This window comes from Sus scrofa, chromosome 16, assembly GCF_000003025.6.
Source record: "Sus scrofa isolate TJ Tabasco breed Duroc chromosome 16, Sscrofa11.1, whole genome shotgun sequence".
Taxonomy (NCBI): domain Eukaryota; kingdom Metazoa; phylum Chordata; class Mammalia; order Artiodactyla; family Suidae; genus Sus; species Sus scrofa.
In genome coordinates this window covers 31913301-31935767 of record NC_010458.4, presented here as the reverse complement: position 1 = coordinate 31935767, position 22467 = coordinate 31913301, and the positions used below count along the sequence as shown (strand labels likewise).

The 22467-nt window shown below is 35.9% G+C and overlaps 1 long non-coding RNA gene across 2 annotated transcripts; it reads left to right on the top strand.

The window, feature by feature from the left end:
* On the top strand, positions 10298 to 20694 carry LOC110257238. 2 transcript variants are annotated; one of them, XR_002339589.1, is made up of 3 exons: positions 10298 to 13442; positions 15005 to 15068; positions 20308 to 20694. It is a non-coding gene; the product is annotated as an uncharacterized LOC110257238 (long non-coding RNA). The 2 variants fall into 2 exon arrangements; XR_002339588.1 differs by having other exon boundaries at positions 15005 to 15239.

Sequence of the window (22467 nt, the reverse complement as noted above, 5' to 3'; positions counted from 1 at the left end):
GAGCCTGAGGTGTTCTGTGGACTAGAATTAGGTTGTGCAGACAAAAGAACACTGGAGCGGGTATGGGACCCAAACAGGGAGCTTCTTCGTGGGCTAGACTTTCAAAACCAGAGGCTGAGGAGAAGCTAAGTGGCCTTCTAGAGAAGAGACTTGAAGTTGAGAGACCTCCATAGATGAGTAGATTGTTTTGTTTTGTTTTGTTTTTTCTCTTGGGCTGCACCTGCAGCACATGGAGATTCGTAGGCTAGGGGTCTAATCGGAGCTGAGCTGCTGGCCTACACCACAGCTCATGGCAACGCCAGATCCTTAATCCACTGAGCAAGGCCAGGGATGGAAACGCAACCTCATGGTTTCTAGTCGGATTTGTTAACCACTGAGCCACTACGGGAACCCCTAGATTCTTGAAGAATGGATTCAAAACCCTTTGTGTGGAAGACCCAATGCCTAATGTTCTCGTACCACCAATCCTAGAACCCAATAGCACTGTTCCGGAGACCTTTCTTGTTCTCTCTCCTTCTCCAGTTACAACTTGGTAGGCAAGTTGTAAGTGCTGGTCTGGGTGGAGGTAAGAAAGGAGAGCAAACACAGGACAGGATGGAGTAGATAAGAATCTAATCACATCCCCTTTCCCATGACAGGATTTGGACTGCGTGCCAATAGTTTCTTATCATAGAAAACTAAGCATTTAAACATTAATGAAGTGAGAAGCTTATTGACTATATGTCACTGGAGGAACTCATTATCTGAGAGGAAATAGCAAAGTGTAGGACCTGTTCTAGATTTTAAACAAGGGGCAGCAAAGAACAAGCTGGACAGATGGTGCTGTACCCCAGGGAATGCTGTTTTGCAGTAGAATAGTTATACTTACATGTGTTGAGCATTTTACATGTACAAAACTTCTCATGAGATTGTAAAATTTATATCTTTTTGTGCCTCTTATAGTCATTTGTAGGATAAATGGGACAGACCTGGGAAGACAGTGTTTGTCCAATGTCCCACAGACTTCACATGGGAAATGGAAGAGAGGCACAGATATCTGGCTCCTGAGCAATCTCTCTGCTTCAGTTAGCTACCCCTTCTGACTACCTGTCTTCCTTTCCACCAAGCTGTCATTCTTTCCAGATCTGCTTACCATATTTAATCCAATACTCAGTCCAGTGTGGCACATAGTAGGAGCACCAGAAATACATGTTGAGTGAATGAATAAATAACAGACAAATGAATGTATGAGTCTGTGTTCAACATACCTGGGTCTGAGTGGGTGGTCACATGTAGCATCCTTCAATTTGTACTAATACCACTGACAGACACACCAAGTTTTCCTCTTGAAGATGGTAATCTCGACCTGACTTGGCCTCTTTTGTTCTATGATTTTATAAGCACTTAGTTGCTGGTTACTGTTATTTTGCCTTTTTTTTTTTTTTGGAGATGTTTTTATGCTTCATTTTATTTATTTATTTTTATTTTTATTTTTAGGGCGGCTCCTGTGGCATGTGGAAATTCCTGGGCTAGGGGTCAAATCTGGAGCTGGAGCTGTCAGCCTACACCACAACCACAGCAATGCCAGATCCAGTTGCATCTGTGATCTATGCTGCAGCTTGCAGCAACCCTGGAAGCTTAACCCACTAGAGTGAGGTCAGGGATAGAACCTATATCCTCATGGATACTAGTTGAGTTCTTAACCCACTGAGCCACAACAGGAACTCCTATGCTTCATTTTCGAAGCCCAGTATCCTACGAGGATCAATACATTGTAAATGCCAAGGGGTTTGCAGTTATATTCTCATTTTAGCTGTGTTTAAAAAAACTGCTAAATAGTTAAAGAGGACTTTTTATATTTTTAAAGTATATGTGAATCAGACCCGTCCCTGTCTTGAACTGTTCATATATGTATTATCTTTAGAATTAGGTTCTTTATCATCAGAGAGTGTCCACATTTTCTACAACAGTGGACTCATGGTGATCTGGAGGATAGCATGTATAAATCCTCTCTTGTCATTTTCAACTTCCCTAAGTGACATTTGTATGCTTTTCTAACTTTGTCTTATGGTCTTTTGAGTTGCCCTAGTGTATGTGTTGATGTAAACATTTGATATAATTCTGATTCTATTTGCACTTTGAGTTTGTCATTTTGTGTTGAATTTGAATTTTCAGCCTTACTGATATACATGAACATTTATGCCAATTGTCAGATTGGAGAAGGAACAGGGAGGAACCGTCTATGCACGTGGAAACTGTTGCTAGGGAAACAATTCCCTAGCAAACATTTTTAATGGTGGCTGAATTTGAATCAAGGTAGTTTTCACAGATAAATGGTAGCATTAGAATAAATGTATAATTTTTTTTGAAAAATACAGAATGAAGCCACATGGACTAGGCTGTTGAACAGTAACTTAGCAATGTATTCCTATCAAGTCTGCGATTAAAAAATTTTGCTTATGTTTTGTTTTCACCTTTGTATATTACCAAGAGTGCACCCAGTCACTTTTCCCATCATAAATAGATGATCCTTATTATTTAAATAGCTAATTAGTTTAGATACTTAACAAAAAGGTAAGGATTTAGTGTGGTATAGAGAAAAGAGAATTTAGATTTAGTTTTAATTCTTATCTCTGACACATTGTGTATGTAATTTAGAGCCAGTTAACCTCAATAAGTATCTGTTAGTGATAATAATAGCTATATGGTATGTTAAAATTATTAGCTTACCAAAAGACTATGCAGTGTAACTCGAATTCTCTAAAATAGAACTGGTCATCTGCAATGGGTGTGTGCTAGAACCAGACGTGACTCTGTAAACAATAAGGGCAGCAAGTATAGATCTAGAGACAAGTCAGAAGATTTATTCTACTCAAAACAATATTATACATCACTGAAGTGCTAACTTACTGTTTTTATCTTTTTATGCATCATTATGGGTATTAATTCTTTTAGAAGTCTGAGCAGACTGCATTCCCCACTTTTGAGCATGGATATCGATCAACAAAGAACTTTGTTACAGGGCAATTATAGATAAATTGAAGAGAATTTACATTGGTATCAAGGGTTTCCATTGGTAGCATTGAATTACTGAATTTCTAAAATGGGACACAGAAATTTGGGTTAATCGATGATCATAATTTGCTATTTCTACCTTTTTAATTGCTCAAGAACAAGAAACATGATTAAAATATGATGAGAATTAATGGGACTTCCAGACTATAAATAGTCTCCTTGGTTATCAAAAACCTTAGTTAGTAAATACCTCAATTCTAGAAGTCTTTTTCTGGCCAAAGTTTGTTTTTGTTTGTTTGCTTGTTTTTGTTTTTGTTTTTTGCCACACCTGTGGCATATGGAGGTTCCCAGGCTAGGTGTCCAAGCAGAGCTACAGCTGCCGGCCTACACCACAGCCACAGCAACATCCGATCTGAGCCATGTCTGCAAACTACACAACACTCATGGCAATACTGGATCCTTAACCCACTGAGTGCAACCTCATGGTTCCTAGTCGGATTTGTTTCTGCTGCCCCACGATGGGAACTCTTTTCTGGTCAAAGTTTTTCATGTAACTGTCGTTTTGTATTTCCTCTGACTTAAAACTTTTTATTTCCCTAGACACTACATCTACATAAATTGGTTATCAGCTTCTGCTACCTTAAATCCCTGGAATACCACATATTAGCTGTATGAAAGATAAAAATTATCACCACAAGGTCATGCATCTAATAGAATGGCCTTAGTCAACGATCTTACAAATGCTCTGAGATTTTAGAAATCTAACTTTAGGCACTGAAACTGCTCGTTTTAAAAATATTCTATGTATGTTACTAGTCTTCATTTTCCATAAAAATGGAGAGAAAGATTACTTGTCAGTGCTTTGTGGAGAATAAAAGGAAGTGAGGAAGGGAAGGAGGGAGAGTCAATGCAAGATCGTGCTTACCCTGCTGGCCAGAATCCCACAAGTAGGAAGACCTGCTGCTAGATCACACACACACCTTTAGGAAGTACTGTGGAATCCCACAACTTTGACTAGTCCTTTTCCCTGGATTTTCTTTTCCTTGGTCAAAGTTAACTCTCCTGCATAGGGTTGGTGGAACCCAGTTCTTCCTCACTCCACTCCCACCCAGACTCCACCTCAAGCCCCCAACTCTATACTCCCTCAGTTGCAATGAAAATCAGCCAAGGTTGAACTTGCTTGCCACTGGAATTGCTGCAGCTTCCATGATGCTGGCTGAGATAGAGTCTTCCACGGAGTGTGGCTCTTGGCCACAAGGAACCTGAAACAGCTTATAATATTAGGATCTGAGGCAATACAGGCAAAGACCAGGGCTTTTCAAGGCCAAGGAAATCCAGGAGATGCTTGGACAGTCAATTCAAGAACATATTATTTTTAACCTGCTGTGGTGCGGTGGTTTGAATTTTACAAATGCAGCAGTCTGTATTACCATTGTTCATTTAATGCCAGAAGCAGGAGGAGAAACAATTAGCTATGTTGATTTCTAATATAGTAAATGGAATAATAATGGATGTTGGAAGAAAAATGAAACAAGCCAATAACCCAAATGAAAAATGGGCCAAAGACCTGAAGAGACATTTCTCCAAAGAAGATATACAGATGGCCAACAAGAACATGAAAAAAGTGGTCAACATCACTGATTATTAGAGAAATGCAAATCAAAACTGCCATGAGCTACTACCTCACACCAGTCAGATAGCCATCATTAATAAGTCCATAATTAACAAATGCTGGAGAAGGTATGGAGAAAGGGAACCCTCCTGCACTGTTGCTGGAATGTAAATTGATACAACTACTATGGAAAACAGTATGGAGGTATCTTAGAAAACTATACATAGAACTACTATATGACCTAGCAATCCCACTCTTGGGTGCATATGAACAGACAAAACTTGCCTTGAAAAAGACACATGCACCCGTATGTTCATTGTAGCATTATTCACAATAGCCAAGACATGGAAACAACCTAAATGTCCATTGACAGATGAATGGACTAGGAAGATGTGGTATATATATATATATATATATATATATACAATGGAATACTACTCAGCCATCAAAAATAACAAAATAATGCCATTTGCAGCAACATGGATGGAACTAGAGACTCTCTTACTAAGTCAGAAAGAGAAAGCCAAATACCATTTGAAATCAGTTATGTCTGGAATCTAATATGCAACAAATGAAACTTTCTGCAGAAAAGAAATTCACAGACATGAAAAACAGACTTGTGGTTGCCAAGGGGGAGGTGGAGGGAGTGGGATGGACTGGGATTTTGGGGTTAATAGATGCAAACTGTTGTCTTTGGAATGGATAAGCAATGAGATCCTGCTGTATAGCACTGGGAACTATGTCTAGTCACTTATGATGGAGCATGATAATGAGAAAAAAGAAGTATATATGTATGTGTGACTGGGTCACCTTGCTGTGCAATAGAAAATGACAGAACACTGTAAAACAGCTATAAGGGGAAAAGTAAAAAATCCTTAAAAAAAAAAAGAAAAATGAAACAGAAAACATGATTTACTGTGTGGCATAGAAACACTTTCTGAATGCTGTTGCCATAGGAGAATGGCAATTAAACAAAGATAGAAAAGAACAAGGGCTTCACCACATTTTAAGATGTTATTGTCATGAAACTGAAAATGCTAAATTGTCAACAAAATCATTTGCAAACATTTTGTCAGATTTCCTAAGAAAGAAAATCTGGCAGCTCAAAAAAGAGAACTTCAGTGATTCAATGCTTTCCTCTATTTTGACCAACCCAGTGAAAATCAGGACTTCTTATTTTACATTTCTAATAGTGCTATATGCCATTCAACAGCAGACATTTAAGCTTATGACCACCTGCTGAATGTTTGAAACTAATATTTTTCAAGACAATAAAACAATGACCATGAGAATTAGTTATGCAGGTTATAAAATAAGAACAAAAAAGAATCCCTTTTATAGTGAGTAGAAATTAGAACCCCCCCTTTTTTTTCTCTGGGATTAACTATCATGTTGAATCAGTGGAAATACATTCATAAATATTAATTGATCTGTCATTTCAATTATATGTATACATATACACATGCATCATTTCCTCATTTTTATGCATATATGCAAAGACAATGTGAATTAATACAGAGTAGCTGCTTAGCTTTTAAAACATTGTATAAATGGAAAACTGAAACACATTAAAACTAGATCAATTGCATACAATAAATAACAAACCACATTTATTTGAAAGTTACTATGTATAAAATAATGAAGTAGGCTTCAAAGGCAAAAGTGAAAGTCATAAATTAGTATGGTTCTTATCAAATACTTAGGGAAAATTTAAAACTACAAAGTGACTTGTTTAAATTTGAAAAGAGTTTCTAATGTTTAAAATATATGTGTGTCAAATACTACTAAATTTAAGAGCATTCTTGGAATGAGGTTGGCATAATTTTTATATGAAGAGAGAGAATACTCTAGTATTTCAGCGTTACATTTATAAATACATTATGCTAGCAATAGAAATAGGAACATATTTCCATTGTTAACGATGTGCTCAATACTCCATCAGTACAATTTTTCCATTGGTTTTGTCATGCAGGTCTTTTTTTGTGAACTGCACTTGGTGGGATTATCATTGGAGAGTAAAAACAGATCTCCCTAAATCAGAAATGCATGGGACAAGGTACATATTGTACGTTTTGTTGAGATGATGGATTCACATTCATGAATGGAGAAAATAGTAAAAAGATTAAGTGAAATCAAAGTTAGAGGAGCAGAACTTGGTCAGGCTCCTTGGCAGAACTTGTCTTCCCAGTCAACCTCTGTCACTGCACAACTTTTCTCAAATTTCTATAAATGTCTCACCTTACTTTGTTACATTTTCCAAAATTATGTGTTTTTTGCTCATTTAAATTGTATTTACTGAGTGCCTCTTAAGTGTAAGTCACCCTACTAAATGCCACAAAAGATAATAAGAAGACTATGACATGTCTTTAATGCCAGAAATTTAACTTTGAGTGGAAAAAAAGGACATGATCTTCTTGGAAATGGTTTAGAGATAGTCACTTATACAGTATAGACTAATTTCACAGTTACTTTCCTCAAACTAGCTCAAAATGCTGCTATTATTTATGGTTATTAATATGGTCTACCTTTCCATTAAATTATAAGTTCTTCCAGTTAAGGGACAAAACCAGAGATGTCAATCTGTGCTCTAACTTCATGCCTGTCTAAACAAGTGATTTTTGCCCAGAGTCCTACTCTTTCACTACTTAGAAATGTGCATAGTGTCTCCTGAAAAAGTATTTTCTTCATCACCAATGGAAAGAGGAAATGCATTCAGTTTCATCACTGGTATAAAGTGCAAGAATTTTTCCTTGTTATTTGTACTATTTGGTAAATTGCTATTCTTGTTCATTAATACAGTCCAGAGTATCTCATTTGTGCTTAGGACACTAATTCTGGATTCTGTGAAGGCTGTAATTAGGATATTGAGAGAATTCACAACAAATCATGGAATAATCTGTAATAAACTAAAAATTAACTAATCAAAGTATCGAGTTTCTATTCCTTTTTCTCTAGTTTGATATGATGTCAGCTCCTTGAGAAAAGGGTTATTTGAAACTCTGCTGTCTGCCATTTATTTGTTGAGACTATAAATCTCTAGTATTTCATTGGGAAACCCAGATACTGATTGGGGACTCAGATTAAGGAATTAAAGAGCTATCTTGATATACCTTGTATACCACCTGACCTGTCCTGGGTAATAACTTAAGCTGATCAGCTAGTAACGGTAAACCATAGTTTGATGCATGCATGTGTGATGGTTACTATAAAATTTTAAAAAACTTCAATTTTTATTTTAAGTACTTGAAATCAATGGATTACTATTAAAATAGACCAAGATGGCATTAATAACAACTAATATTTTTGAGAGATTACTCAATTCCAGATATCACACTGAGAGATTTATTAGCAGTGTCTCTAATCCTCACAATACAGCAAAAATAGTACTATATTACTTTATTTTACATATTAGAAATATGAGGTTTATATAATTTAAATAACCAACAAGTAGACTCAAGGTATCTCTAACCAGAACATACATTTTAAAATTGGAATTTGGGAAAAAAATAGTAAAACATACAGAAAAGTTATAAGGATAATGCAGTAAACTCACAAATATCTTTCACCTAGATTCTCTAGTTATTAAAATTTTGCCACACTTACACATATACCAGTAGTATTTATTTATTACTTTATGTGTATAATATATATATGTATATTTGTTGTTAAGCCATTTGAAAGCAATTTACATATTATGCTCCCTTACCCCCAAATATTTCAGTAGGTATCTCCTAAGAAAGACATCTTAGATGATCACTTATAAACCTTATTATAATGTATAGTCCAAATTCCTCTTTTGCCAATTATGCATAAAACATTTTTATAGACTCTAGACTAATCCTTTAATATGCAGGAATATTTCAGACTTTCTATTTCTCTTATGACACTGTCATTTCAGAGAAACAGGATAGTAGTTCCCATTTGTGTTTATCTGATTGTTTCCTGGTGATTCAGTTCAAGTTAGATGGTTTTGTTAAGAGTATTGAGCACCTAACTACTATGTCTTCTCAGTGAATCACAGCAGGAGGCACCTGGACTCAGTTTGTCTTATTATTGCTGATGTTGACATTGATCATTTGGTTGAAGTGTCTGCCAGCTTTCTCTACTGTAAAGTTGTGGTTTTTTTCCTTTGGAACAATAAGTAAGATGCAGGACATACAATGATGCCATGTGGATATATTATTTACCATCAACTTTAATCCACTGGGTCCACTGATAATTTTTGCCTGAATGAGTTATTATTGTACAATAATAATTTTAAAATATCTATTGTATTTGTTCCTAGGACTGCCAAAACAAAATTCCATAGGCTTGGTGGCTTAAACATGGTAAATCTATTTTCTCACAGTCCTGGAGGCAGGTTTGTTTTTTCCTGAAACCTCAATCCTTGGCTTGCAGGTGGCCACCTTCTCACCATACCTCACGTAATCGCTCTCTGTCTGCATTAGCTATGTCCCAATCTCCTCATCTTATAAGGTTACCAGTCATATTCAATTAAGGCCCAACCTAAGGGTCCCTATGAAACTCTACTTCTTTAAAGGCCCTATCTCAAAATACAACGACATTCTGGGATTTTGGGGTTTTGGGATATAGCATATGAATTTGGGAATTCCCTGGTAGCTTAATATGTCAAAGATCTGATGTTACTGCTATGGCTCTGGTTGCTTCTCTGGCGCACGTTTGATCTCTGGCCTGGAAACTTCTGCATGCCATGGGCACAGCCAAAAACAAAACAAAACAAAACAAAACACACACATATGAATTTGGGAGGGGAACAGTTTAGCCCATAACACCTGTCATTTATTTCATATTTATTAGCTAGTAGTGTACTATAACAAAGAGTTTCCTCATTTCCTCATTTCACACACACACACACACACACACACACACACACACACACACACACATGTATGCATTATGCATGTGTATGTACCATACTCTCAGTATAGACTCATGGATTTCCTTAAAATTAGTAGATTATAATTCATTATTTTCATTATTCATTTTCATGCTCTAGTTATTCTAGATTTGGCCTGTGGTAAAACTTTCATGCTGACTTGTTTGTCGTTTTCATATAAGCTGCTAATTTATTGAGTTCTTTTTTTTTTTTTTTTTTTGGTCTTTTTAAGGCTGTACCCGCAGTATATGGAGGTTCCCATGCTAGGGTCGAATCAAGCTCGAGCCCTCGGTCTATGCCACAGCCATAGCAATGCCAGATCCAAGCTGCATCTGCAACCTGCACCACAGTTCATGGCAACACTGGATCTTTGACCCACTGAGCGAGGCCAGGGATCAAACCTGCGTCCTCATGGATGCTAGTCAGATTTGTTTCCACTGAGCCACGATGGGAACTTCTGTTGAGCTCTTTTAAACCTTCTGGAACAAAAATACTTTTTAGACACATTTCATAGTTTCCCTGTCCTAGCCAAAGAATCAGTAACTTCTCCAAGGAATCGTTTTCTTTTAGTGGGTAATGGCATTTAGAAACCCATACCTCCATAATCTGGGCTAGCATATACATTCTTTTGTTTGTTTGTTTGTTTTTTAGGGCTGCACCTGCAGCAAATGGAAGTTCCCAGGCCAGGGGTTGAATCGGAGCTGCAGCTGCCAGCCTACCCACAGCCACAGCAACACCAGATCCAAGCCATGTCTGCAGCCTACACTACAACTCACTGCAGCGCTGAATCCTTAACCCACTGAGGAAGGCCAGGGATCAAGCCTGCAACCTCACAGATACTGGTCGGATTTGTAACCCTCCAAGCCACAATGGGAAGTCCCAAGAATGTACATTCTTAAGTATTATATAAGAACAATGTCAAAACATTCAAAACAGGATTAGTGCAAATATATTTAGATACTGATTAGATAAATACATATTATAATAAGATCAAATTTGTTGAAACATGGGATCCAAGTGAAAAAAATGATATCAAAAGTCTATTGCGATGAAAGAGGACTAAAAACCAGAAGGGGACAGAATAACTTGGGGATATTGTGGATATAGTTTCTTAAATGCTAACCTCAAGAAGTACAAAGTACCTTAAAATATTCACCCTATGTATTTCAAAAGTAGAGCTGAATAGTACACTTTTCCTAATTGCTCCTTTTTGCAGGCCTCTGAGTCTTCATATAGATTTCTAATCTGCTTTCTTGGTAAATCAAGTTATAAAAGACCTTTAGAGTAATGCTCAACAATCAGGACTAAAATGAGAGAATAAATTCAAATACCACTAGACGAATAGGGAATATTGCTGACATAAGTTGTTAATAATGAAAATACTGACCAGCAAAGAAACTCACTGATGTAGGATCTGTCTGAAAGCATATTGATTCTTGAGTACATTAATCCCTTATAGAGAGGAATTAATGTCAAGGAATGAGTCATGGGCCAAAATATAAGATACTTTCAAATGTGTTTTCAGATCTTACAGTGTGCTCATCTGTGGCAACCCCTGGTTGTTAAACAATTCAGATGCTTTCTGTAACCCGATCCTGTGATGCATCGGGGAGAAGAAAATACTTTTGGAAGCAACTTTGTTTCTCATCACCATTTCAGGGCAGCAAAGTACCAGTTAATACTTTGGGAAGGAGTAATTTATCATTTTCTATAAGGATGCCTTAAAAGAGGAACACACATGCCATTCGTTTTACCAGGCACTGTTCATTTATATTGTTATATGAATATATGTTTCACTGAACAACAACCAAATTAGGCAGCTGTTATTATTTTTATTTTGTAAGTGTGAAAAATTAGTTCTAGAAATGTAAAATAATTTTATGAATGCCATACATCTTTTAAGATACAGATCAAAGATTCAAACTCAAAGATCCTTGTTGCAAATGTCTGCATTTCACTATTCAGTTATTGCCCCTGGTTATTTATCAGTGGTATAAAGATGACCAAAACAAATACTATCCTAGAAAATTCAATTTGGTTGGTCACCACTCATATTGTTTTAAAGTACTATCTATAAAGTATTATTGGGGATTTCCATCTCCAGTAATATGGAATAGATGTACTTTTACCTATTCTTTCTACAAAGCGTAGCTAAAACCCTGGACATTATATAAAACAGAAGTAAGAAGACTCTGAAAGGAGAAAAGAAGTAAGCAGACTAGCTAAGGATCTTGAAAACTGAGCAGTGGAAAGGCAGTGACTTTGGTGGGCTTTCTTTTCCCCTTATTTCCCAAAATGTTGAGTTTTCAGATTGGGTGCTGGAAAAACTGGCAAACCAGATATGCCAACAAGAATAGAGTAAAAAGATTCAAGAAAAGTTCTATTCTCCCTAGTAAAAGAGCCAGGAAAGGGGCAACCTCGCAAGACAGAAACACTCTACCTTAGCCAAACACATAGAAAACACTATGCAGCTACCCCCAAGGTACAAAGGCTACATGGGGAAGCTAGACTTCCACTTCTGCCAGTCTGTAATGAAATACCCTAAACCCTCTATGAGGTGCTGTTAGAGAAGCGCAAGTGAGAAGCTGGACTTTCACTCTAGCCAGAGGTAGGAGGACCCATACCCCTTCGTGTCAGTGAAGACCACATGAGTAGCATGGACTTCTATCTCAACCAGTGGTAATGAGGCATCACCCACACTTCCTGGTGGGGTGATGTCCAAGGAGGCCCAGTGGAGAGTCAGGATTTTCACTGTAATCCAGGTAATGAGACCACCCTCCCATGGGTCGTCAGAAGCCATTCAGAGAGCAGTAAGGAAACACTCCTGCCTTTCTCAGACAAGGTAGTGTTAATGGAGTACTGGTGGGAAATAGGGACCTCCATCTATCTCAGCAGACAATAACTAGGAAGTAAACCACACTCCCCCAACAGGAACATTGTCAGAGAAGTCCTGCTCTAACAGAGTATTGAAATGAGATTCAGAGTTTCATATATCTAAATGTCCAGATTTCAATGGAAAATTCCTTGTCATATCAATAACCAGGACAATTCAACTTGAATGTGAAAAGACAATCAACAGATGCCAAAATTGAAATGACACAGATATTATAATTCTCTGACAAGCATTTTAAAGCAGCAATCATGAAAAGTTTTGATGAGCAATGTACATATGTTTGAAACAAATGGAAAATTAAGTCTCAGCAAATAAATAGATCCAAAGAAGAAACAAATGAAAATGTTAGAATTAAAAAATGCAGTAACCAAAAAAGTGGATGGGCTCAACAACAGAATGGCGAGGACAGAGGAGAGAATCAGTGAACTTCAAAACAGAACAATAGAACAGTATGAACAACAGAGAGCAAATAGACTGAAAGGAAATTAAACAGAGTCTCAGCGACCTGTGGGGCTCTTAGCAAAGATCACATTCATGTCCTGGAGTCCTAGAAGGAGAAGAGGAAGAGAGAGGGAGGGGATGAAAAAGCATTTAAAAATAATGGATGAAAAAAAAAAATAATGGATGAAAACTTCCTCAAGAAGTGGTTGAACTCCTAACAAAATATACCCAAATAAATCCATGCCAAAGACATAGTCAAAACTAAAAACAAAGAAAGAAATCTTGTTTCTTACCTACAGGGGAGAAACAGTTTGAATGGAAATGAATTTCTCATCCAGACCAGGAGGATGGGAAGGAAGTGGCACATTTTTAAGTACTGATGTGAAAGAACTGTCAAACCAGAAATCTGTATCAAATGAAAATATCTTCAAGTGAAGGGGAAATCAAGACATTCTTAGACGAAGGAAAACTAAGAGAATTTGTTACTACCCTAAATAATGGCTAAAGGAAGGAATCCTGAAGAATCATAAAGAAGAAAGATGAAAGGTAACAACAAAAATGAGAGTGACTGCTATTGGAAAATTTCGTTCTAAACTTGCTGATAAGTAAGTATAATCTCACGTTAATGACTCTTAAATACAATAGATTTTCCTTGATATCTTAAATTTTCTAGATTATGTTTGATGGTTGAAGGAAAAATTTTAACACTCTCTGGCATGGTTCTCTATGAGAATGAATATTTAAAATAATTACATTATAAATAAGAGAGCAAAGAAAATTAAAGGGAATTAAGGCTTCTGCACATCATATGAAACCATAAAATGTTGATACCACTAGATTGTGTTATGTTTTTATAATATAATATGTAACACAACCTGTAAAAAATCTATGAAGAAATGCACTCAAAAACACTATAAGTAGGAGTTCTTTGGTGGCTGCTATGGGTTAAGGATCTGACATTGTCACTGCTGTGGCTCAGGTTGCTGCTGTGGTACAAGTTCAAACCTGGCCTGGTCCATGTTATACAGAGGTGGCCCAAAGGGAAAAAAAAAAAAAACACTATAGATAAATCAAAATGAACTTCAAAGAATGTTCAAGTGACACACAGAAAGTCAGTGAAAACAAAACAGAAGGGAAAAAAAAACAGAAAAAGAGGCACACTTAGACCTTAACAAACCAATAATTACATTCATTGTACATGTTCTAAGTACACCAATTAAAAGCTAGACATTGGCAAAATGGATTAAAAACAAACCAGAACAAAACGTGACTCAACTATACGCTAGCTACAAAAAATTTCAAATACAGGTTGAAAATCCCTATGGATTTCTCTTTCCAGAAATACAGAATTACTGCTTTATTATCTTTTTGTAAGAAAAGAAGTAAAGCCAGAGAAATAGAGTAAAAATTTTCCCACACAAAATACAATTAAGTAGTCTGCATGAATAAAGGAAAATATAATCAATATATTCAATACTGTATATTGACTGAAATTAAAATATTGAACAGGGACATGAATGTTTACTTAATGTGAAATTAAGGGATGCAGCAGTGGTGGTCATGTTTCTTTCTTGCTTTCTTTCTTTTCTTTTCTTTTTTTTTTTTTTTAACAGTTTCACCTGCAGCATATGGAAGTTCCCTGGCTAGGGGTTGAGTTGGAGCTGCCACTGCAGGCCACAACCATGGCAATGCTGGATCCAAATTGCATCTGTGGCCTAACCCAGATCCTTAACCCACTGAGCGAGGCCAGGGATTGAACTCACATCCTTTTGGATACTAGTTGGGTTCTTAACCTGCTGATCCATAACAAGAACTCCCAGCAGGGTTTATTTTTGTAAAATATCGACATCTTATATGCAAAAGAAATCCAGCAGGAAGAAAAACTTAAAATTGTTCTAATCTATGAACAAAGGGAGAATAAAAAATTTTGTAAAGAAATAGTTCTCTCTTAAAACAATACTCTATCTCATGCTGAAGGAAATATTCAATTTCATTAGTATAGTTTAGTTCCTAGAAATAAGTTCAAGCTCAGAAAATATTGTTAGCTTTAGAGACCACAACATTAGGTAGTATATGTAACAACAAATATGATGTGTTTAGTGTGAAAATGATTTTTTAAAAGTTTATGGTACCTAGAACACATTGTTGCTACTATTTTCCAATTTAGGGAATTTGAAATTGCTCATGAGAGTGACTGCTATTGGAAAATTTCGTTCTAAACTTGCTGATAAGTAAGTATAATCTCAGGTTAACGACTCTCCAGCATTTGGATGCATTTGACACTGATGAAGAGAAAATTTTGTCCTTACATAAATCAGTTACATAACAATATGTTCTATCCCTAGGATGTTTAAGAGCTTTACAACATCAGCCTGTTTCACTGTTGTCAAAAGGAGAAAGCAGTAAGTCCCTGTGACAAAGAACTAATAAGATATTAAAGACCTTTTTGAACCACTGGAAGCAGAGGTTTTAAGGATTTGATATATTATAAAAGCCTTAGATCTCAACATTTTAGGAATAAAATACAAAAATACACAAAATAATTACAGTTCCTTTTACCTAAGATTTTTTTAAGTGCATATCACTGAGCTTAAAAAAAAAAAAAGAGTACAATTTAATAATATAGATTCACATTCACTCTGTATGCAATAGTAAGGCTATTACTGCTTTAAATAGAAATAACAAAGAAATAAGTACCTTTTAACATAATGTGTTGCTTGCTGGTCTTTTTCCACATTAAAAAATATAAATACAAGTTGCAAATGAAATGAGTACCTTTTAGCATAATGTGTTATGGGAGTATTTCATTTCCCATTGCTCTGGGATTTCTCTCCCTTGTTTTTGTTGTAAAATTTTTTTTCCACTTTGTACAAATTGTATCTTTTTAATACTATATTTTCCTTTTATAATATTCTTTATTAAAGCTTTCATATCTCCTCAGTTTAGATTTATATTTTAGTGCTTTCATTTTCTTTCTTATATATTCCTATTTTTCCCTTTATAAGAGTTAGAATGTAGCTATAGTTTTGAATATTAGGTCTTAATCCTTCCACAAATGTAAAATTATGAAATTTTCTGTATGGAAGGTTGACTGGCTATCTCAGGAAAAAACCCTATTTATGGCTACACTTGGCTGTTGGATGAAACATTACTAATATCCAGCATAATGTTTTTTCTTGACCCAAGTTTACTAAGTTTTTCATATTTGGTTTTTGAACGTGGCAAGCACATATTAACCTAATTGTAAAAACTATTGCGTGACTCTTCTGAAGCTTGGCAGAAGACTGTCTTACTTGGCCAAACTTAAGGCCACTAAATGCATCACCATTATTGTTTTTCTAGAGGCAAAAGGACTCCCGAAAACTTACTTGCAGCTTTGTGAAATTGTCTTATGAGAATAGGTACTTCTCAGAATAGAATAATTTTTGCAATGTTTAAAAACTTGACAATTGTCTCATCTGGTTGAGAATTTTACAGGGTATTTGTTAGGGATAAGGTCTATATTTTGCAATTAATTGATATAGCTTTTAAGTTTCTTCTAATGTGTATGTGTTCCCTTTCTCCCTCTTTTCCTCTTTCCTTCTGTCCTGCCCTCATCCTCCTTCTGCCTTTCCCCCAGGCCCTCTTCCTCTCTTTTGTGCAATTTATTTGTTAAAGAAACTGCGTTGTTTGTTTGGAATTTCCTGGAGTTGGAATCTTGCTGACTCCATCCAACTGTTTTTTTGTTTAACATGCTCTGTTAAACTTGCTCCACACCTTTTTCTGTAAATTGGTAGATAGTGCTTGATCAGATTCAGATTTGAGTTTTTAAAAGGCAAAAATCTTCATTTGTAATGTTGTGAATTTTATCAGGAGAAACATAATGTCTAATTATTTCTCATGTTGTGATGCTCGCAGCCATTGGAGATCATTACATGTGTCATTCCTTACCTCCCCCTCCACTTTTTCCTTAAGGGATGCAAGATGGAGGTATTCTAATTCTATAAATTCTTTCTGTATTTATTATCTGGAGTATTTTTGTTAAGAGAAACTTTCAACTATTTTTATTACCCATTGGCTCAGTTTTTATGGAAAAGGAAGGTTAAATACTAGACTGTTTATATTTACTAAAAATTATGGTTTAACTGATTTAAACATCAGTTGATTAATTTCATTTTTTAATTTTTGATTTCCAGAATATATATTTAGCCGTTTCTTTTTGTAAATTTAATTTTTTATTGAAGTTTAGTTGGTTTACAATCTTGGGTTAGTTTTGAGTGTACAGAAAAGTAATTCAGATAAATATGATATATATGTATACATAAAATATGTGTATGTACATATATATCTCTTCAGATTCTTTTCCCTTATAGGTTATTATAAAATATTGATTATAGTTCCTATGCTATACCGTAGGTCCTTGTTGGTTATCTGTTTTATATATTATAGTTAGTGTCTGCTAATCCCAAACTCCTAATTTATCCCTCCCCTCCAGTGGGTTTCCTTTTTTTCCAGCCACGCCTGCAGCATTGGAAGTTCCTGGGCCAGGGATCAAATCCAAGCTGAGCTGTAACTATGCTATAGCTGTGACAACGCTGGATCTTTAACTCATTGTGCTACAGTGGGAACTTCCAGTGGATTTTTTTTTTAAACAGAAAAATATTGAATATGACTCTCCTTTTCTCCAAATAAAAATTAAAGTTTTTACCAAAATCCTAAAAGCAGACCTCAAAGGATGAAACCAAGTGGGTTCTGGAATCTCCTAAAAGAAAAAAAAAATTGTTTTCTTTCTTGGTTATACAGTTCTAGATGTTTCTACTCTCTAAATGTGAACCCTTTGAATCTGGGTATGAAATAACCCTCTGGTGCTTACACCACATGGTTATCAAACTTCCCATGAGGGACAATAAAAAAAGGACTATTCCTCTTGCCAAGACTGCCCATTTTCCAATTTTTAAAATTTAGTTAAAAATAATTTGTTTAGTTTAAAAATAGTATGTTAATATCCTCAGGGATTTTTATTGGATAGCAGTGTTGTTTGTGTCTTAGATAAATGATAGCACTTCTTTACCTGGGATAAGCCATAAATCTTACATCTTTGATGTTACATAATTGATCATTTGTAATTGCAGTTATTGTGAGACATGTAACCCAAGTGCAGTGATAACAAAACTTGCAAGTGCTTACAAGTCAATCTCAGCTGTTTTGTGTATGTGTTTTAGAGAAGCAATAATTAAATATTAAGAACTAAAAATATATCTGCCAAAGGAGTTTTGCATTGCTCATGCAAAGATTTTCCAAATTTCCACCTCAGAATACTTTACATCATTTCAAATATATTGTATTTTATGATTCATAAATATTGCAACATATCTATTTGTTTTCAGAACCTCAGTAGTTGGAAAATGTAGAGTTATTTGTTATTTTTACTTACAGATATTGGAGTTAGTGGGTATGATAAGTTGGAGTGGTTTACAAAAGCCTTATAAAGATTTCTAATTTAAGGTTCATAATGAATTTTTATACAAGCAACTATAACCATACAAATGCATAATATGCAGAAGTATGCAGTTATTTTGATGTTAAAAAAACTGCTTATTCGTATTCACATGTTTGTCTCTGTGTGTGTATACAGACACACTGGAGTCACTGTAAAAATCAGAAGGCATACATACCCACTATTCCTTGTAGCTGCAGGTCAAAAGAATTTTTAGCTCAGTCTCTGAGGATTTCTTTCTATTACAAATATGAAAGTGGAATGTTAAAAAAAATCTAAAATTTAATAATAATAAAAAAGCTACCCAAGACTGTGTTCTGCTTGATGGCTCCAGAGAGTAGAAAGAGATTATGTTAAAGCATAAATGGAGCTTTAACATTTTAAATCCAGAATGTCTAATCTAATCTAATCCTTTTCAATCCAATTTTTTAAAATGCATCCTAGACATCAGATTAAAGCATGTGCTTTGCTTTCTGGGCCATTTTAAACAGACTCAGCATCTGTGCTTCTGACCCTCCATGTAGCGGTTAAAAAAAAAGTGATTTAGAAGAAACAAAAATAGAATAAACCAAGCATGCGTGTGTATACATGTTGTGTATATTTTATATATAGATGATTTTGCTAAGACTGATTAAAGACTGATTATTGTGTATTTTTAAATGAGCAAAGATGGAGAATCAGATTAGAAGCCTGTTAACAAAGATCATGTTTTGGACTGTGATCCCGTAGTTCTGTTTCACCGCCATGCTCAGTGCCAGTTGCTGCTTCAGTTCAGCTCATGTGTATTGTGCACAGGCGTTCTGGAGGCCTACACATAGTTTATCAAACCTGGCTCCACTTCCAACTATTTCCAGTTTGGTTGAATTATCCTTTATGTGAAAGCTACCACTGGGTTAATTACCTTTAATTCATTTTCCTGCAATCCCCAGCCAACACAGGCCAGAGACCTCAGAGGCCCTCTCCCCAGGCCTCCTTCCACACTGTAGCCTGGCCTTTAAAAACAAAGAGTATCTTTCGCTCCTTGCTTCTTTCCATGTTCATTATGGGAAAGAAGAATGAAATCTTTGCCACGTGGCAATTCTTAGATTCGTCTTAAAGTCCTTTTATCCTCCATTTGGAACTAAGGTACATTGCTTGGATAAATAAACTTCTAGGACTCTCTCTCATCCTTTCTTGGGTTGCCATTTATTCCTAAATTAGATCCACCATTTTTAGTGATTTAGCACCAAAATAATTTACTTAGTTGAGGTTTACAGGTTATAACTCTCTTACCTCCTTTGGCAGCAGACTGTGAAACTGCTACTTTTTTTTTTTTTTGGCTTTTTAGGGCCACACCTGCAGCATATGGGGGTTCCCAGGCTAAGGGTCCAATAGGAGCTGCCCTACACCATAGCCATAGTAACATCAGATTCACGCCATGTCTGCAACTTACACCACAGCTCACGGCAATGCTGGATTCTTAACCCACTGAGTGAGGCCAGGGATCAAACCCACGTCTCAAGGATGCTAGTCGGATTTCCTAACTGCTGAGCCATGACAGGAACTCCTGAAACTGCTACTTTTAAGGATGTCTTAAACTCCCATTTTCTTTCTTCCTTCCTTCCTGGCCATGGTGTGCCGCAGCTTGATATGGGATCTCAGTTCCCAGACCAGGGATTGAACCCAAGCCACAACAGTGAAAGCGCTGAGTCCTAAACACTAGACTACCAGGGAACTCGCTAAAACTCCCATTCCGAAAGAAGGTGATGCTCTCACTAAAGATTTGAAATGCATCCTGAAGATAATTGGACAGTCTGTCAATAGCCATTTACAGGTTTCCCGTGATGCATTTCCATAAGTGAAGATTTCCCATTTCAAAGCACGTGTCTAGACCTACGAAATACAATCTGTAATTCTGGGCTTTCATAGTGTTTTGTTCATAGAACTAACCCTGACTTCAAATTATGTTGTGTTCATAGATACATGTTATTTTCTCCAAAATTTTTCTATTGAAGGAGTGACAGATCAACAGCTGTGGCTTCACCCAGGATTATGATGGGCAAGAAGGAACTCAGACTCCACTTCGGACTTATGAATAAGGAAACAAACTCTACAGGTGAATTATATGCACATAAAAGTTTAACAAAGTGTTCTAAAGTACCATCACCTCCTTGAAGACAGCCCACAATATACTCTCAATGAATATTAGTTGAGTCTCATCTTAATACCCAAGCAACATAGCTTCTGTAAAGTCATAAACCAGTTTCTGGATTTAAAAACAATAAAGCACTTGCTGATCTATAAGCAAAATATAAATGGAAATAGAATGTATAGGACATAATTTGTCAAAATGCTCCATTTAATGTCAATTATATATAAAGAAATAAAATGTACGAAAGAGAGCACTACAGAGTTTCAACTGATTTCTGCTTTACTTATTTTTGCACATCTATAGAATGTACCTCTGAGTCTATACATTAGAGTATTGCAGAAAGTAATCTATATGATGAAATTAAGTCAATAAAAGAACTCCAAATAGAGGGTTGATTTGTCACACTACTCTCTTGACTCTTTTCCTACAGGTTGTTTTATGACCTAAACATGTAATCTCAAACCTCCAATATATTTTCTGCTCAATTTGAAAAAGTTATTAGATTCCAAAGTTTTTTATTTTTGTATTAAAATAGTTCCAATGTTTCCTTTTTTAAAAATTTAATTTATTATTTTTGGGGGGCCACACTTGCAGCATATGGAAGTTCTCAGGCTAGGGGTCGAATCTGAGGTACAGCTGCTGGCCTATGCCACAGCCACAGTAATGCTGGATCCGAGCTGCATCTGCTACCTACACCACAGCTCACTGCAACACTGGATCCCTGACCCACTGAACGAGGCCAGGGATCAAAACCTCATCCTCATGGATACTAGTCGGATTTGTTCCCGCTGCGCCACAATGGAACTCCCCAAAATATCTTAAAACCTCAAACCTGTGTTATACACTGACTTAGTAAAGAATTGATTGAATTCCAAAACATAACATACATAATTTAATTTTGGGATACATAAACTCCCCCCTCCATATGTTATTTAAATTTAATGTTAGCTATAGCCTTGGTATATGGAATGAAAAATATGAATAATAATAAAGTAACATTATTTTTAATTTTAATTATCTCTATCTTATATTGACATTAGTTTAAAAATATTTGCTATAGTAAAATACACAGTAAGTGGCCAAAACTATGCATCATATGCTATTGTGTAAAATATTTAAAATAAATGTTTATGAGATGTATTTGTTTTTTCTTTGGTTCTCCTTAACCCTCTGAGTGAGGCCAAGGATCAAACCTGCATCCTCATGGATGCTAGTCAGGTTCATTAACAACTGAGCCACGATGGGGACTCTGGTCCTCCTCTTTTAAATTAAAGTATAGTTGATTTACAATGTGATATCTTCTGCTGTGCAACAAAGTGATTCAGTTATACACGTACATACATTTCACATTCTTTTCCTCCATAGATTTTTTACATGATATTGGGTAGAGTTCTCCATGCTATATAGCGGGTCCCCATTGGCCAATCATTCCATATACCTCAAAATGTGCATATGCCAATCCCAAATTCCTAGTCCAATGTTGTGCCAATTGCTGCTGTACAGCAAAGTGACATATATATATATGTGTGTGTGTGTGTGTGTGGTGTGTGTAATACACATCCACATTTCTTTTCTTATATTACTTTCCATCATGGTCTATCCCAAGAGAATGGGTATAGTTCCCTGTGCTATACAGTAAAACCTCATAGTTTATCCAATCTAAATGTTTGCATCTACCAACCCCAAACTCCCAGTCCATCCTACTCTCTCCTCCCTCTCCCCCTTGGCAACCACAGGTCTATTCTCTTTTTCTGTGAGTCTGTCTCTATTTTGTAGATAGGTCATTTGTGCCATATTTTAGATTCCACATACAGGTGATATCCTATGGTATTTGTCTTTCTCTTTCTGACTTTTTACTTCAGTTAGTATGATAATCTCTAGTTGCATCCATGTAGCTGCAAAGAATGCTTTTGGCTTTTCTGCCAAGTTAATAGCCTGAAGAATTTGAACCTTTGGTCTAGTACAAAATGTTACTGAAAGAGTATAGAGACTATTTAAATACTATTTAAAGTTTGAGGATCTG